The sequence below is a fragment of the Rhinolophus hipposideros genome (genome assembly GCF_964194185.1).
Source record: "Rhinolophus hipposideros genome assembly, chromosome: 23".
NCBI lineage: Eukaryota > Metazoa > Chordata > Mammalia > Chiroptera > Rhinolophidae > Rhinolophus > Rhinolophus hipposideros.
This window is the reverse complement of record NC_138069.1, coordinates 17,689,552-17,705,335: the sequence shown is the minus strand read 5'-3', so window position 1 is coordinate 17,705,335 and position 15,784 is coordinate 17,689,552. Positions and strand designations below refer to the sequence as shown.

The 15,784-nt window shown below is 49.6% G+C and overlaps 1 protein-coding gene across 3 annotated transcripts in view; it reads right to left on the bottom strand.

Annotated features, from left to right (window-relative positions):
- ARHGAP26 (Rho GTPase activating protein 26) overlaps positions 1–15,784 on the bottom strand; it is a 446,018-nt gene that overhangs the window by 311,812 nt on the left and 118,422 nt on the right. The gene's annotated exons all lie outside the window — the stretch shown is intronic.

Below are 15,784 nucleotides of genomic sequence, written 5' to 3'. Positions count from 1 at the left end.
TCCATGTGGTCAGTGAAGGTGCCCCCACAGTGGACTCAACAATACCTTCCCCCCGGTCCAACTCATTGCACAAACTGGAGCCGGGAGAAAGCGCTGGGAACTCCCCGCCCCCCAGGCACAGGAACACCTGGACTTCCTCTTCCGACTCAAGTACACGTGAGGGTGGAGTTCCCAGAACACTCTCGGCTCCCCTCATATACAGAGGGGCTGGCCAGCCTGACAAATTTCCACCTGGACTATCTCCCCGAGTCACCAAGTTCTGCCACCTCCATGGGAACAAAGCTCTGGCAATGTTTTGGATTGGGCTGAAAACATACCCCACACATGGTATCTACAGCAAAAGCTCTCGGAGGCCATTGTCAAATTTAAAAAATAAGCTTTCATTTAGGAGAGTAATAAAAGCCAATGATCCTTCCATGGGCCCTCAGCGTCTGTTAAGGGTATAAAAGCACCAAGGTGCCTTACGGCGGCCTGACAGACACGGCTGCACGGTACAAACGTGCTTAACTTAATTCCACAGGCAGCCTTCCTGCAGATTAGGTTAATCACCCAAATTACCCTCAACCATGTTTTCCTCATTGAAGGGGAAATGGCATTATGTTCAAACTCCCAGAGGAGGGAAATATGAGGCATAACTGGCAACCAGGCCTGGCTTTAATAAGATATTGAGGGGAGAGAGGAATGGGGGAATTCTGGCTTCACATGTCAACAGAACCTACTGGAATTAAAGCACCCACGATCCTCAGCACTTCTCTTTCTGAGTTCCCACGTGTGTCCCTTGAGGTCAGAGGTTATGTTTTCTCCATCTTTGCGTTTTGTTTGTTTGTTTCTCCTCCGCACACCTGGCAGTGCACCCTGCTCAGTGTGTGCCATTTAACGTGTGTGTGGCGGGCACTGCATACAGATCCTACCCCCATTGTTCAGCTCACCACGCTGAGTGTTCTTTGCAAACAATGGCGCCAGTGAACAAGCCAGGCTGGGCTGTCCTGTTCTTGGGTCTGGACAGTAGTGGCTCCCTGCTCTGGAATGGCCCTCCCAGTGGCTCGGATGACACAGGTCCCAAGCTAACTGTGGCTTTGCAAGGCTCTCGGCTCTACATGCCTCCACTTGGGGAGGAGAAGGACAAATGGGAGCCCGTAGTCTCCAGTCTCTCCCTGGTTCAGTCACTTTCATGGAATGGGGCTTGGCAACAAGTCCAGAGATACTGGCAGGGGAAGCAGGCATCTCTTCAAACCGGCCAGCCCAGGCTGAGAACACCAATCACACTCCCCGGCAAGTCGAGAAAGAAACAGATGCATCTGACAGTCAGAACACTGTGCGAAGGAAGGACATAGAAGAAGCAGAAGACGTGGTCCTCCAAGGGGCCCGAAGTGTGTCGTGCGTGGAATGTGGGCCTGGTAGTGCTCCATGTCGTTTTAGTCAGAACGTTCCCAGGTCAGAACTCACAAAGAAACGACTGAGCAAAGGGGAAGGGCAGGGTTGCTTCTTTATCCACCTAAAACTCCCCGTGCTTCCCCAGTAGAGCAAGGAAGACTCAAGCTAGACGATCTTCTCGAAAAAGTGGGGGGAAAAGGCGAAACGTGAGCCAGGCTCGGGAAAGATCCCAGCACACACCTGAAAAGCTGTGCTGCCAGGGGCAGCTGCCAGTGAAGATCAGGCATGGCTCCCACTGCACCAGGGGGCCTCCGTGGGACTGCGTGGGGCCTCTTCACAGGAGGGCCCACTTTCCCTGAGAGCTACGACGAAGGTAAGCTGATCTCACTGGCCAGGCACACAGCACAAACCTGAGGAGCGATGCGGGGCCCACGAGGCTGATAGACGCTGGCCCCTGAGGGAAGACTAAGTCACTGTGGAGTCAATACTGGGCGGGAGGACAGTGAGGACAGCTGGGTCGACTGAGAATCCCAACTACGGGACTTGGAAAAGGAATGTGCGTCCCCACGGGCTTGAACGGCCCAGGCTTGAGAGAGAGATCTCTCATTAAAGGTGCAGTGGACACCGTGCTTGTGCTTGTTCACGTCTGCGCCCCAGGCTGTGGGACAGCAACTCAAGCTGGCTTTGGGGAACCTGTCTTCTCCACTTGCACTGCATGGGGTTCTGATCATATGCTGCCCCGGCCTTCCCCACAACCTCCACCGGCTCCTGGGTTCAAGTCCTAACTCCATTGCTTATCAGCTATGTAACTAACCCGGGCTGAGCCGTACAGTCTCAGCCATTGCGTCTGACAGTTGCCAGCCCTCCCTAACCCATCGGGCTGTCAGGAGCCCCAGGGAGGCGCACTGCACGCACTCTGTCCCGTGAGCTGCGAGGCGCGGCGGGGCAGGGCTATTCTTCCCTAATCAGTAGAGGAATCCTCCAGTAACAGGACCCAGGGAAAGCAGGCCTGGCGACCTGTAATGAGGGAGAGCTCAGAGAAAGAAGACATAAAAGCACACGGCCTCTCAGGAGGGAGGTGTGGCCTGACCCCGTCCTCTGAGCTGAGAGCCTGTGCCACGTGAGCACACCTGGCTGCCTCACCTCATTCAGATAAACCCCAATCCGTGACTTGGGTCAACGGAGTGGACATCCGAAAAACAGACTTCCCGACGTCGCTGCTGCTTCTTTGCTTCAGCCATAAAGGACTGGAGACATCTTGTGTAAATGCTCCCCTTGGAGATGCAGCGGCACAGAGACTGATTTCTGGAGCCTTCACCGATACCCACAGGGCCCTACCACGCACATTCCAGGACGAGGGGAGGAGGAGGAGGAGAGGCTGGCATTGGTGCTGGGTGCGTGCCGAGCCTCGTGGCACCCTGCTCGTAGCACCCCGCTGTTTCACGTTCAGGCAGTGCAAGACGCAGCTCGGAGCAAGCAGGGTCAACAAGATTTACTTTGCAGAAACAGCCGTTGCTAGAAAGGCAGAAAGAAAGCCGGCCGGAGCGGAGAGAAGTCATAGCTGGCGGCCTCTGGGAAGGACAAGTGTCTGTTTGACAGAATAAGAAGACTGTGCCTCCCAGAGCAGACCCGGCGGGTAACGTCTAGGAAGCAGCTACAAGTCTGGCCTTGCGACGGAAGCCGCTCCCAAAGCCGCCCGCTCACTAGGGAACCAGAGGAAAGCGCCTCTCCTCCTGGTGAGACCATGCTCTCTGCCACGGCAGGGACTAATCTGCACCGAGTTTAAGAGAATTTAAGCCAAGTATGTTCCTTTCTTTCAGGAAAACAGGTTTGTCATAATTTTTTAAAAGCTGGAATCTGCATTAATTTATACAAGTTTTACCAGTAAGACCACACGCCAAGCCGTTTCCTTTTTTTGTACAACTTAACATGCATAGGCGCACACACACGCACACACACGGACACCCACATACTGACGGGCTCAAGGTAAGCTTACAATTATATTCTCAGTGCACCTACTGCCTATCTCTGACCTCCAATGTTACCAAATTGACCACCCTTAAACCGTTTTGCTACTCTGTCACATCTCCCTGGACTTAGACACTGAGGACAGGTCATAAAGACCAGCTGCCAGGTAAGAACTTGCTACAGGCTTGGGCCCTTGGCTGGTGATTGCACAGGCACACCAAGTCCCCAGGCCTCGCTAAGCTCTCCCTTCTCTGAAGGCCAAGTACACGTCCCCTGAGCCTCCTCTCCTTGTGTTAGGAATGCTTCTGGAACTATCCATGAGTGGTTTCGTGTCATTTTGCACAGGTGCATAGGACATAGCTGGACAAGGAGGCCCTCCAAACCTGTTGCGGTGATCTGAGCGGGCACAGCAAATACAGGAGGGCTTATGGGTGGGGTGTCTGATACGCCCCAGAGCAGGAGACCATGGTGAGAGCTGAGAGGTGGGCATCGGCCCCTTCAGGACTACAGCCTTTCCCCATTCCCAGGTAAAACTCAACAAGCACAAAACCAAATTCTCTCTCCTCTCCTACCTTCTCCCACAGGAGCCGAGTAAGGGCCTCTTCCCGAGTCTTCAGTACAATAAAAGGCACCACCATTCACCCACGTGTCATCCTTCACAAGCCTGTCTCTTCTGCTCCCTCAGCATCTCAATTCTGCTCACTCCTCCCCCACACGATCAGCAGCCCCTAAACCAAATACCCCATCTGCCTGGATAACTGCACTGCCTCCTCTCTGGTTTCCCCACATCTACTTTCATCCTTCGGTCAGTTCTCCACCCAGTTTTGTCAGCTCCCACATTGAATCCTGCAATGGGTTCCCAGAGCTCTGAAAACAAACACCAAAGTCCCTCCAAGGCCTGAGAGGCCCTGCGGGGTCTGGGCCACCCACCTCTGTCTATGGGTTCCAGGCACTCTGGGATCCGCTGGTTCTTAAAAGGTGCCCTACTTCTTCTACCTGCAGCCCTCAGCCCAAAATTCCTTCCAGAAGCCTTCGCTCACTTCTCTAACCAGGCCATCTCCTCAACTAGCAAGTTCCCTAGGGGTGAGGATCATGTCCCGTCGTGCTCACCACTGGATCCTGAGAACCTAGCACATTGCCGGGCTGAGAGCAGGTGTCACAGAAAGAACAAAGGGAGAGGGAAGTTGGGCACTCCGCTAGTTCATCACACCCATCAAAGGTGAAATTCCCAATTCTATGTTTGACAAATGTAAAAAAGCAGGTTACGTATGTTAGGAGAAACTTTCCGACTTTTGGAAGTCTGGTTGGAGCTGTGTATGTACAAATGTGCTTGCTGTTAACATAAAACCACCTCCCCTGTTGCTTCTATTGAGGGAGATTCCCACAGAGCTGCAGAGAGCCGTCAGCAAGTTCAGGAAGCAAAACCTGCTCTACACCAAAGGACCAGCAGAAATGAGCAAGAAACATGCCAACTGTTAGCCACAACCACGCATCCCCTTTTTAGCCCCAGGACGTCCCCAGGCCTGAAGCTAAAACAGGTGAAGGAAGCGTTCCCAGAGACCCTTCTGTTCTCTTCCCCTATATCTGGGTAAGCGGAGAACACATCCGATCAAAAACTGTGCTTGGGGAGGGAGAGGCATTCTCCCTCGTCACCATTTCCCCAAGTCTGCATGTGGCATTTTAAGCCTAGTTCCATTGATTAACTGTAAGAAAAGCAAGATGTTCCCTTGTTAAATGCCATTCTACAGCATTAACCCCTGCATTTGATGAGCAAACAGAAACAGACCATGTTCAAATCTTACAATAGAACAACATTCCCCCAGAGCCTTCATCTAGTTTGTCACGCACGGTCTTACCTGTGGCCACTAGGTGGCAATCGCCCATATCTGAGAAGGTATGCTAAGACGTAAGGAGAAATGACAGGGAGGCCAGCCTCAAATGCAGGGGTTCACAGATACAGGGGACACAGTGACGCAGACACCCACAGGAGAAGGGAAATATGCAGTAGGCACTCAATCAGGACGGAGGGAGGGGCCCTGCGCCCACCGGGGAAGAGCTGCGCTAACACATTCAGACGACCTGGGTTCATCTTATCCATTCCGCCTGACACACGGAGGGACAGGGCTACAGAGATGAAGTCACCGCTAACGTGTCTCTCACATTCTCTCAAATATGGCAGGAGCAGGCTCCGAAAACCCCTCATCTCACCAGAGGACGATATGCCCCCCAACCCCATCAGCCATGGCATGTTACACAATGTGCGTTCTGATTATACATCTGTGTGCCTTTCCTGAGGCCATTTCACCAAAACTGTCTTTCCTAAATGAGCCCACAGCCGGCACTGACTCTGGAGAATTTGTTTTTACAACCAGAGCATTAAGGCTAATGAAATTTTCAGAGCTGATTTTTTAAAAAGTCAAACAGAACAAAGAAAGGTGTGTCACCCTTTTCCACATGAGGTTTCCAATTCTATTTACATGGAAACACCCTTCAAGAATAATATGGCACACCCAAACCCACCTTAATATATATCAAAATAACCATAAATATATTATGTATTAATTTATTGGGTACTTACTATGTAATACGTACCTACTAAGTATTTTAAATCATTTCATCCCCATGACCATCCTGAATATGTATTACCCCCATTTTGCAGCTGGGAAAACAGACTCAGAGAGGCGAAATAAGCTCTCACAGTCACACTGCTAGTGAGTGGCAGTATAAGAAACCTGGCCCCTCTGATTCCAAACTCTTAACTACTACATTATATTGCCTAATTTACTCACACATTTGAGTATCTGGTATCCATGTACTCAAAGACATGAAAAGAGAGTATGTATACATTGCATATACTTGAGGAGAACACAATTTAGAAGGGTCTAATCTGTATATGCGAGCTTATTAATTAAGGTGGAACGTGCGAAGGCAATCAGAGAGTAGAAAAAAATAGCTATAGAAGTGCAGGGTGTTGTTCCAGCTGGAGAAGGCCTCTCAAAAAAAACAAAAATAGAGAGTGGCATTTTCACTAAATCTTAATAGTTCATTCAGAACTACTTAGATATGTTGCAATGGAAGGAGGTACAAGGCAGGAGAGACAGGCATGGGAAGGTATTCTGGAAGTAAGGAAGGGAAGCAGAGAGACGCCGAAGCAGAGGGCCTACCCAGACATAGCAGGGATTTAAGCTCGATGGACAAGAAACAAGACTAGGAAGAGAGGTTAGAATCCCACCATGGTAGGACTTGAATGCCAAGCAAAGGAATTTGGACTTCATCCCTAAGGAAATGGGAACCAGATTTTTATACAGAAGAGAGAGAGACAAGATCAGCTTAAACACTGATTAAGCCTTTCACAAAGACGCTGGCCCAGAGCGTAGTTTTGGGGTTTCGACACTGCCTTCCCATCCTGCTTCACTGGAAGAACATGCAGCCACACAGCGACACCTGCTCTCTGTGAGGTGACCAGATGACGCCTCTTTCCCTAGACGTTGGTACACAGGTCACAGGTCAGCCAGGAGGTAAGGAGAGTCTGAGGGATTCAAATAAACTAGTAGAGAGCACCCTACTAAAAACTCCAAGTTTAGGTCCAATTAGGCGTGACGAGTAGCATCATCACTGTATATACATAATTATATATAAATAACGTATATAAAGACATTTGTACTTACAAAGGGCTATATTAGCTTTTCATGACAAGAACACTGAGAGTTTAAGGGGTAGCACTTGACTTTCATAGATGACAGTGCATGCCACATAGCAGCTGCTTAATAAACACTCGGCCACCGATGACCGTTACGTTAAGTGATCTGGTCAGTATCAGATCTATGACAAAAACCCAAGCCCTAAAGAGCCCTGTCCCAAATTTGAATCGCTCAGCCCTGAGAGCAGAACCAGGGCACAGAGAACTGACGTGCTATATTCAGAACACTGACATTCCCATGATGCCCAAGACTTTGTAAGACAACAGGTCAAAGCAGGAAAACTCCCTCAAGGAAAACAGTGGTGATTTGCTTAATTAAAACAAAGAAACCTATTTTGAGAGGAACTTATCAAGTGAAGGAACAAAAAGAAAGGGTATTTCCAGGCCAGTTAATGATCTCAAGATTCTTTCTCTCTCTCTCTCTCTCTCTCTCTCTCTCTCTCTCTCTCTCTCTCTCTCTCTCTCTCTCTCTCTCACACACACACACACACACACACACACACACACACACACAGACAGCTATTCAAGGACAATTCAGAGAAGCATGAAGTACATGAACTCTGCAAACCTGGGTTCGAGCCCTGGATTAGCTGTAGACTTTGGGCAAACTATTCAACCTTTCCAAGTGTTTATCTAACTGTGAGGATAATTCGTACCTCACAGGCTTGTTGTGGGAATTCATACAGGGGGGAGGGGGACCGTTACAGGAAGAGCAAAGTGTGGCCCTTATATGCTGGTTTTCGGTCTTTCCCACAAGCATAGGCAGAGTGGAAGTTTACTTACAGGCTGGAGAGAAGAGAATCAACCAATCTTAATTAGCATTAAAATAATGAATTTTTGCCTCGATGATTCACCAAACTACTCAAACAACCCCATTCCACTGAACTACTAAGAACACGTTTGAGTCTCTCAGATGCTTACAAAACCCTAATGCATCTATACATTTAAAATTTCCTCTCACCTCTTGCAGATAAAAGGAAAGGCAAAAACCTAGACTAAAGGACACTATTTTTTAATTGCACTATAACTCAAAGCAGTACAGGTTTCTTCTTGAGAAGTTTATTAAACTCAAGCGGCGCCATTTAAATGCACTGGGGAAAGAGTGGTATCATCGAATCCTGTCTGTCAATTGCTTGGGGAAAGAGGCCAGCCTCAGAAGAACAGATAAAAGAAGGAGCCTGAGAAGGTGGTGTCTGTGCTTGGCCCCTAAAATAGGCACGTTTTAGAAAAAAGGAAAAAAAAAGCGGGGGGGTGGGGGGGGCGGCATTAAAAGGAGATCACAAAAATGAGACCAAAGTGTCTGTAGGGAGTCACTGAGACATGGCTGGGAAGGTCCGAATGGGCCACATGGGGCAGAGCTGGAGAGAGGTGAGTGCAGGCTGAGGACGGTGAGCGTCCTTCTTGGTCAAAACCACACAGCACCACTATTACACCCAACGCCAAGCAGAGGAACAGGTGGGGGGAGGGGCAGTGGAGGCTGGCGAGGGCCTTAGCCTTGGCTCTTTTGCTTCTAGAATGTCCTATCTTCTTAGAGCAGAGCTTCTCAAACTTTAATGTGTACCCAACCTCCCAAGGATCTTGTCAGAATGCTGACTCTGATTCCCTGGCCCTGGAAGCCAGAGCTTCTGCATTTCTAACAAGTTTCCAGGTGGTGCCAATGCACTGCTGGCCCAGGCCCCACCCTCGCCGACAAGTGCTGGGATTCCCACCCGAGACCTGACAACGAAAGTCACGGTGTCTCTTCCTTCTAGCAGCACTGTGCCTAGAGCACACGGGACCCCCGTATACACTGGAAGAATGGATTCCTTGAGAGGACTTCTATTGTTGCAGAAAGAAGAGAATAGAACCTAGAATAAGAACCAGACATGGGCTAATTCCTTGCTCACCAGTAAACTTATTAAACACGTTCTTAACAAGTACTTAACAAACGTCACAAAGTTTGGCCGTAGAAAACTCATTTGAAAGCCAGGAGGTTGGACCACTTAATCTTTAAGGTCCCTTCTTGCTCTAAAATTCCACCCAAAGTATCTTTCCTGTGCCTTTTTTTTTTTTTTTTTTTTTAATGATGAGGGTATATAGTGGATAGTCTTAAGGGGAGACACACCCACCTCGGTTATTCTCAGGGAGCAGTTTCCAAAAATCTAATTGAAAGAACACAGACTCTGTTAGTCTCAGTAAATAACCATAGCAACTAATACCCCCCAAATAAAATGATGTCTCCACAATGATGTGCTGGTTCAATTAGATTAAGAGGGTGACGTGTACCATCTCACAATTTATGATCGTAAACTCAGAGCGAAAGCCAGACCTTCTTGGAAGAGGTTTATAAGTAAAAGAGAGGCCTTGCCAATAAAATGAAGAAGAGACAGGGAGCCAGAAAGAGGGAATGGATGAGGAATTGGAGCGGGGCTGCCCTGCCTGTCCCAGGTCCCCACAGACAGGGCCCACGCACCAGACAGAAATCCAAAACTTGCCTCAACAGCTACAGATCTGAGAGCCACCACTTCTTCCGGGGAGTTATAAAGCAACTGCCATTGCTTCCTCTTTCTGTGCCTATAACGTGCATGTAATGAAAGGACAGCAAATACTGCTACTTCGGAGAAGACTTCAGGGAGATTTACCAAAAGAACTGCAAAGCTTATAAATGAAAAAGATACTTGCAAAACAGTCCATCAGGGGTAACAATGGATTTCCAAGCCACGTTCACTTCTCCACAGGTCACCCTGGCTGCTGCTCTTTCTATTCCAGGGTCTTTAGAGGGGACCTGGAATTATGAAGGAAAAACACCGCCCCCATAAATTCTGTAACTGACCCTCTTTCTACACCCCCAGGCTGCCTTCTGTGGCCTCTCACACATTTGCTCTAAACAACTCCCGGCAAGCAAGAACCTCACTTGAAAGGCAGGAAAAGGGAAGCCGAGGCCTGTCAGCTCCCCGTAACTCCTGCACCTTTTCGAGCAAAGGACAAAAAGAAAAAACAACAAACAAACCAAGAAAAGAAAAGAGATGCCGTTCGGAAGTGCTTGGCACAGGGCCTGGCTGCAGCAAGCACTCAGTAAACGACTGTTGTTTATAACATAGTTTTACCCAATAACATAATAAATAAAATGCCAGGCTGATTTATTTCTGTGTAAAGATGAGTGGACAGCCAAGCCACGGGGCCCCCTCCCGCCCACATTTGCGCCCCAGCACACTGCTGACCTCCCACGGGCATTATGAGCCAAAAGGAATCACCCCAGTCCCTGGGCACAGCTCAGACACTCACCCCCCTGACACCACAGGAAGCTAGAGGCCACTCCTCAACCCCTGAATAAGTTCAATTAAAAAAGGAAAATCTATCCGTCTCCCCCCATTACACTAATGTTTCCTCAAGAAAACAAAAAGTACCTAGTAATTCTGAATAGAGCCACAGCTAGTAACATTCGCAGACACTCGTTTCCCTTTCTTTCACGCCCTGTTTAGTGAGCCAGCTCCTTGGCATCCCGGGGAGAGCGGGCTTCTGGGAGCAGCAGGGAGGTCCAGGTGGGCACTATTCATCCTCCTTACTGGTTCCGGCCGTGAGGCCTCCTCGCCCAGCACGTCTCCTCCCAAGCTCTAGCCCGCAGTCAAACTAGAAATTGCGCTTCAGCGAGTGCTCAATTTTTAGCGAGTGCTAAAGTTTGAGAAGCTCTGCTCACAGAACCCCCTCACTCCACACCATCACAGGGTTTGAGAGGCCAAAGATGAGTGTTTCTCAAAACATGGTTGAGTACCACGTGTGATAAACTCTCCTGGGGCCTGAACCAAGTTTCCAGGGCCGGGCCCAGAATCTGGGCTCCCGGGCAGTTTTGACGCGTGCCGAAGTTTGAAAACTGCTACCACCTCAGAACATCCACTACCAAGGGCCAATGACGGAACTCTCCGGATGACAACGGTACAGTTCCAAGGAGTACGCGGGACTTCTCATTCCCGACAGGTTTACAACCGTTCCTGAGGCAGGCAATTAAACGCTCGGAGAGGAAGAAATCTAGGTGACAGGGTAGGTGGGAGGAGGGAACTCCACAATTCAACTTAAAACTCCCAAATTCGGAACGCTGAGCCTTTTTCCAGCAATGTGCTCAGTCACATCTCATATTCTGCAGCCCACACAACCAACGAGGGAGGCCGCTCTGTTTAGGGCCTGACGCGTACAGACTCTGCGCCCGGCACCTGAAGTCCTGACTGGCCCTGCTGCTGCCTGCCTACAAACCCTTCCCAACAAGTGACAGCCCCTTCAGCACCTGGGGAGCCACGCACTCTTGGATCCCAGGCCTGGGCTGGGGCTGCCAAGCCAGGCTCTGCCCAGTTATTCCTCTCTGAACCTGCAAATAGTAAACCTGCCACACACTCGAGTAACTCTAGGACACAGGCCCACAGGGCCGCTGAGAGACAGGTAGGGTTTCCGAGCGGGAATTCCCGCCCGTCCTCGGGAATTTTTTTCGCTTTCCCATTCTCGAATCCCGAGATATAAACTGTTTTCTGTTCTATACGATGAATCGTTTCCACAAAATGACACCCGATACTGCCAACCATCTGGGTTCAAGGAGCTGATTTTCCCAATTTCCCAACCAACTTTTCTCGGGATTCGGGAACAAAAAAGCGAAAAAATTCACAAGAACAGGGAGGAATTCCTGCCCGGAAACCTTAGAGACAGGAGTACTGAGGCTTCCTGGGGATGCAATCTGTGCAGTCACACAGGAACCACCCTCAGAAGGGCCTGTTTGGGTTAATGCTATCCTGTCACTCTTTGGAATTCTTTAACACTTTATCTTTGAACTTGTGTTCTGTAATGCCGTCCAGTGGGACAGTGGAGCATGCGTGTGAGCAGAGGAAACCTACACCACGGGTGTCAATCAACATGTTTGCCAGGCTGCCCCGTGGCCCAGGTGCATGCGGTCTCTGCGACGTCCCATGAGCAGAACACTCTGGCGGCCCCACGATGGGTGGGAGGTGAGCAGGACTGAAGTGGGTACAATGTAAGCGTGTTATGTGTACACGCAAAACAGAGTAAGTGCAAACACTGGCAGCCCTGAGAGGCCACACTTTCCATTTGAACCAGAACTTGCCAGATGCAAAAAAAAGGTAATATTGTTCTAAGAAACATGAAGGGCCAGGGAACCCTGTCACAGCCTTTCCTACTCACGTTATTTCCCTGGGTAAGCCAACACCTTCCACTGACCAGGAAGACACAGAACAGGTCAAGATCAAACAACCCACAGTCCCTTTTCCTTTCACTGCTTCCTTACTTATCAGTAAGCTGAAGACGGAGAACGTTGGCAGAATGGGTGCGAATCAAGTGAAATAAAAAGTTGAGTTAGTTGGTGCTGTGTTTCCACCATTCTGGTAAGAACAAAATTAATATGCATATGACATATGCAATATGAACTGTAATTTCCTGAACTGTAATTTCCATGATTCCGCATACAACTCAGCTGATCTTATATTTACACTTAAAATTGGCATTGCCCAACATAAAGATGAACAGTGAATTTCATACCAATACTTAAAATTTTTAATTCTTTATTTAGAACAACATTAAATAGCAAATGAAAAGTACCACATGCCGACAGAGACCATGAAAGAAAAGAAAAAGCTTTCTAGTTCCATACCTTCAACACCACTTATTTCTGCTTTATGAACAAGGGTCCCGACAGATTAAACAGACAGCCCTGGGCACAGGGACACCTGGGCGTGCTTGTCCACCCCCCACTTTCTCCTTTCCTCCATCCAGTACCCTGAGGACTCGTTCCTGCTGCCTCACCGAGGCCAGGCGAGTGCCATCTGCACCCTGGACTCCTAACTGGCCTCCCCACTTCCTCCCGGCTCCCCTCCGGACCACGTCACTCAGCTGCCCAGGATGACCTTTGCAAGTAGATCTGATCTTGTCACCACCCCTTCTACACCCTCCCCAATTAGAACTCTTCCCTTTCATCTCAAACTAACAACACATCTGACGAAGGTGTACAAACCTGCACAGCCCACCAGCCTCGCCCTCCCCGAGCTCCAGCCCCACTGGCCGACTCAGAGCCTCTCAGGTGCAGGCCTCCTCCAGCCACAAAGCCTCATGGGTGGCGTCCCCTCTGCCTGCAGTGCTCCCCCGACCCTCTCCACCTAGTTAGTGCCCCTTAGGCCTTCACTTCTTCAGGGAAGTGGCCGCCTCTCATCCCTCACCCACTCCCAATGGTAAGCTTTCATGGCGCCCTAGAATGTCCCCGCCTACTCCTTTACACATGAGGTGATTGCCTTTGATTTTCCTAACCGGTTAACGTGTACCACTCCAATGACATTATAAACGCCAGCCAAGCAGTAGCCAGGCCTGTTCTGTTCATAAAAGGATGTTCGTTGCAGTTCTAGCGTGTAGTTGGCCCCCAATAATGTTTTTAAATAAATGAATGAATACACAGATAAGAATGTGACTCTTTGAGAGCTCAGTCAGGAGAGTGACAAATTCTGTAATTCCCTTTTTACAGAAAGGGAAAGCTGGGTCACAGAAATGAAGACAAAACAGCCATCCCTTTATTCACCCCATTACACACGCAAAACAAAACAAAGAGAAGCCCACTTCCGAGCCTTAGCTTTGAGGTCACAACACACATTCCCCACTCACCTTCTTCCTCATCCAACAGTATGCCTGTAATGTTTTCAAGGTACCATTAATTCTGTTTTATCACTTTGCCTACAGGCAAATGATAGAAGAATTTGCATTTGTGTATCTAGAGAGCATATCTAGGTCAGAGTTTGAGATGTATAATCTGGTGACAAACTGTGTCAATTAGCATCATGTAAATGCAGAAACCATCCTGTCTAAGAAAACAGGTATCACTGGAGGGAACACACACACACACACACACACACACACACACACACCCTTTGGGGAAGAGTTTCTCGATTTGTTTTTTTAAGTTCACCTGCATCACTTCACCCCAGACTTACTAACTCAGAAATTCTGGGAATCAAATCTGCAACTCAGACTGGAGAATCAAATTTCCAGATTGGAAAGTGAATCTGGAAATCGCAACACGTTTAAGGACCACTGTTACAGGAAGACACTGTTGAGTAATTTGCGTAAATACCAGGGAACTGGAAGAATCAACTAACACGGAACCTGAGAAAGCAGAAAAACAAGAAAGAAAAGGAAAGCGACATCCTGTAGACCCGGGAAGTCCCTGGCAACACGCCGCCAAGAAAGCAGCAGGAAACTGTTCCCAGGCAAGAGAAGGACCATGGAAAACCCGAGGCCATTGTTGGCTAGGGTCATTAATTATTCTGGCCGTCTGACTCTCATGGACGCATTCTCCTGTCTCAAGGTTCTCTAAGCATGGTCAATAAGAAACCCTGTTCACTGCAGGAAGAACGGGGTGACCTTGAGCCAGAGACCTGCAGGCGCAGGGCCACCTCCCACAGTCTCCCAGCTTCCTTAGGCATCTGAGAAGAACCCTGTACCCAGGAGCCCTCCCGGGACTGCAGTCCCAGCCCCTGCTGGCCCACCCTCAGCACGACTAAGACTCCCTGCCTCCTGCCAACCCAGAAACCCTGAGGAACAAGAAGACCCGTAGGAAGCCTCCCAGCACCGTTCCTCCATGTTCAACGACCCCTCCTGCAGTGGGTTGAATGATGGCCCCAACATTCATGTCCACCCAGGACCTCAGAATATGACCCTATTTAGAAATCGGGTTTTTGCAGATGGAATTCCTTAAATCCAATGCCTAGGGTGCTTAGACATAAGAAGAGGAGAGGACACAGCCACACAGAGAAGGAGGAGGCAGAGTACAGCGATGCAGCTATAAGCCAAGGAACCCCGAGAACTGCCAGGAGCCACGGAAGCTGGGGAGCAGCAGGGCAAGGCCCCTCCCTAGAGCCTTCCGAGGAAGCAAGGCCAACGAAAGCCTGATTTCAGATTTCTGGCCTCCAGAACTGAGAACCAATTCCTGTTGTTTTAAAGCCTTCCAGCCTGTAGTCGTTTATTAAGGCAGCCCCAGGAAGCTAATTTAATTCCTCTCTTAGGAAGCCTGAGCCTTTAAGTCACAGTGTCCCCAAATCGAGGGGGTTCTACAGCACACAGAGAGCGGCCTGCAGAAGGCTGGGGCCTGGCCTCACCGAGGGCAGCCGTCCCCGCGCGGGCCGTCCAGCTCCTGTGCCCGATCAGCCCCCTCACAGCCCCCCTAACACCCTGCCCAAGCCCGTGGGCACCTGGCTCCCTCCACGGATCCTTCCAAGCAGCAGCTTCACACACACTGCTGGCCAGGCTGGCCCCCACTCTGTGCCCATCCACGTACCTGGATTTCTCCCTCCGAGCACTTCCCACACGGGCTCAGGGAGCAGCTCCCAGAGGGCGGAGACCATGTCAGTCCTGTGCTTCGTCCTAGGCCCCTGCTCACCCGGCTTTGTACATGGGAACAGCTCGAAAATGGCACCGAGTACATGAGCAAATGGACAAATAGGTAACAGCATGCACAGACGTCCCTCGTTCTGGGCCCAGATATGGGATGCATGTTAGCAATTCTGTTTTCTGTGCGACTTCTCACGGCTGTGATTACACTCCTGTTAAAGTGCGTCTCACACTGTACACATCACTCATTTATTCTGTTATTCATTCAAAACACGATGTATTGAGTGCCCATGTGCCCGATATACTACTCACTGGAGAGGCAAGCAAGAAGCAGATACAGCCTGTGCTTTCATAGGCACTACAAGGGAGGTGGGGGGAGGTGTAAGTCAGCCATTA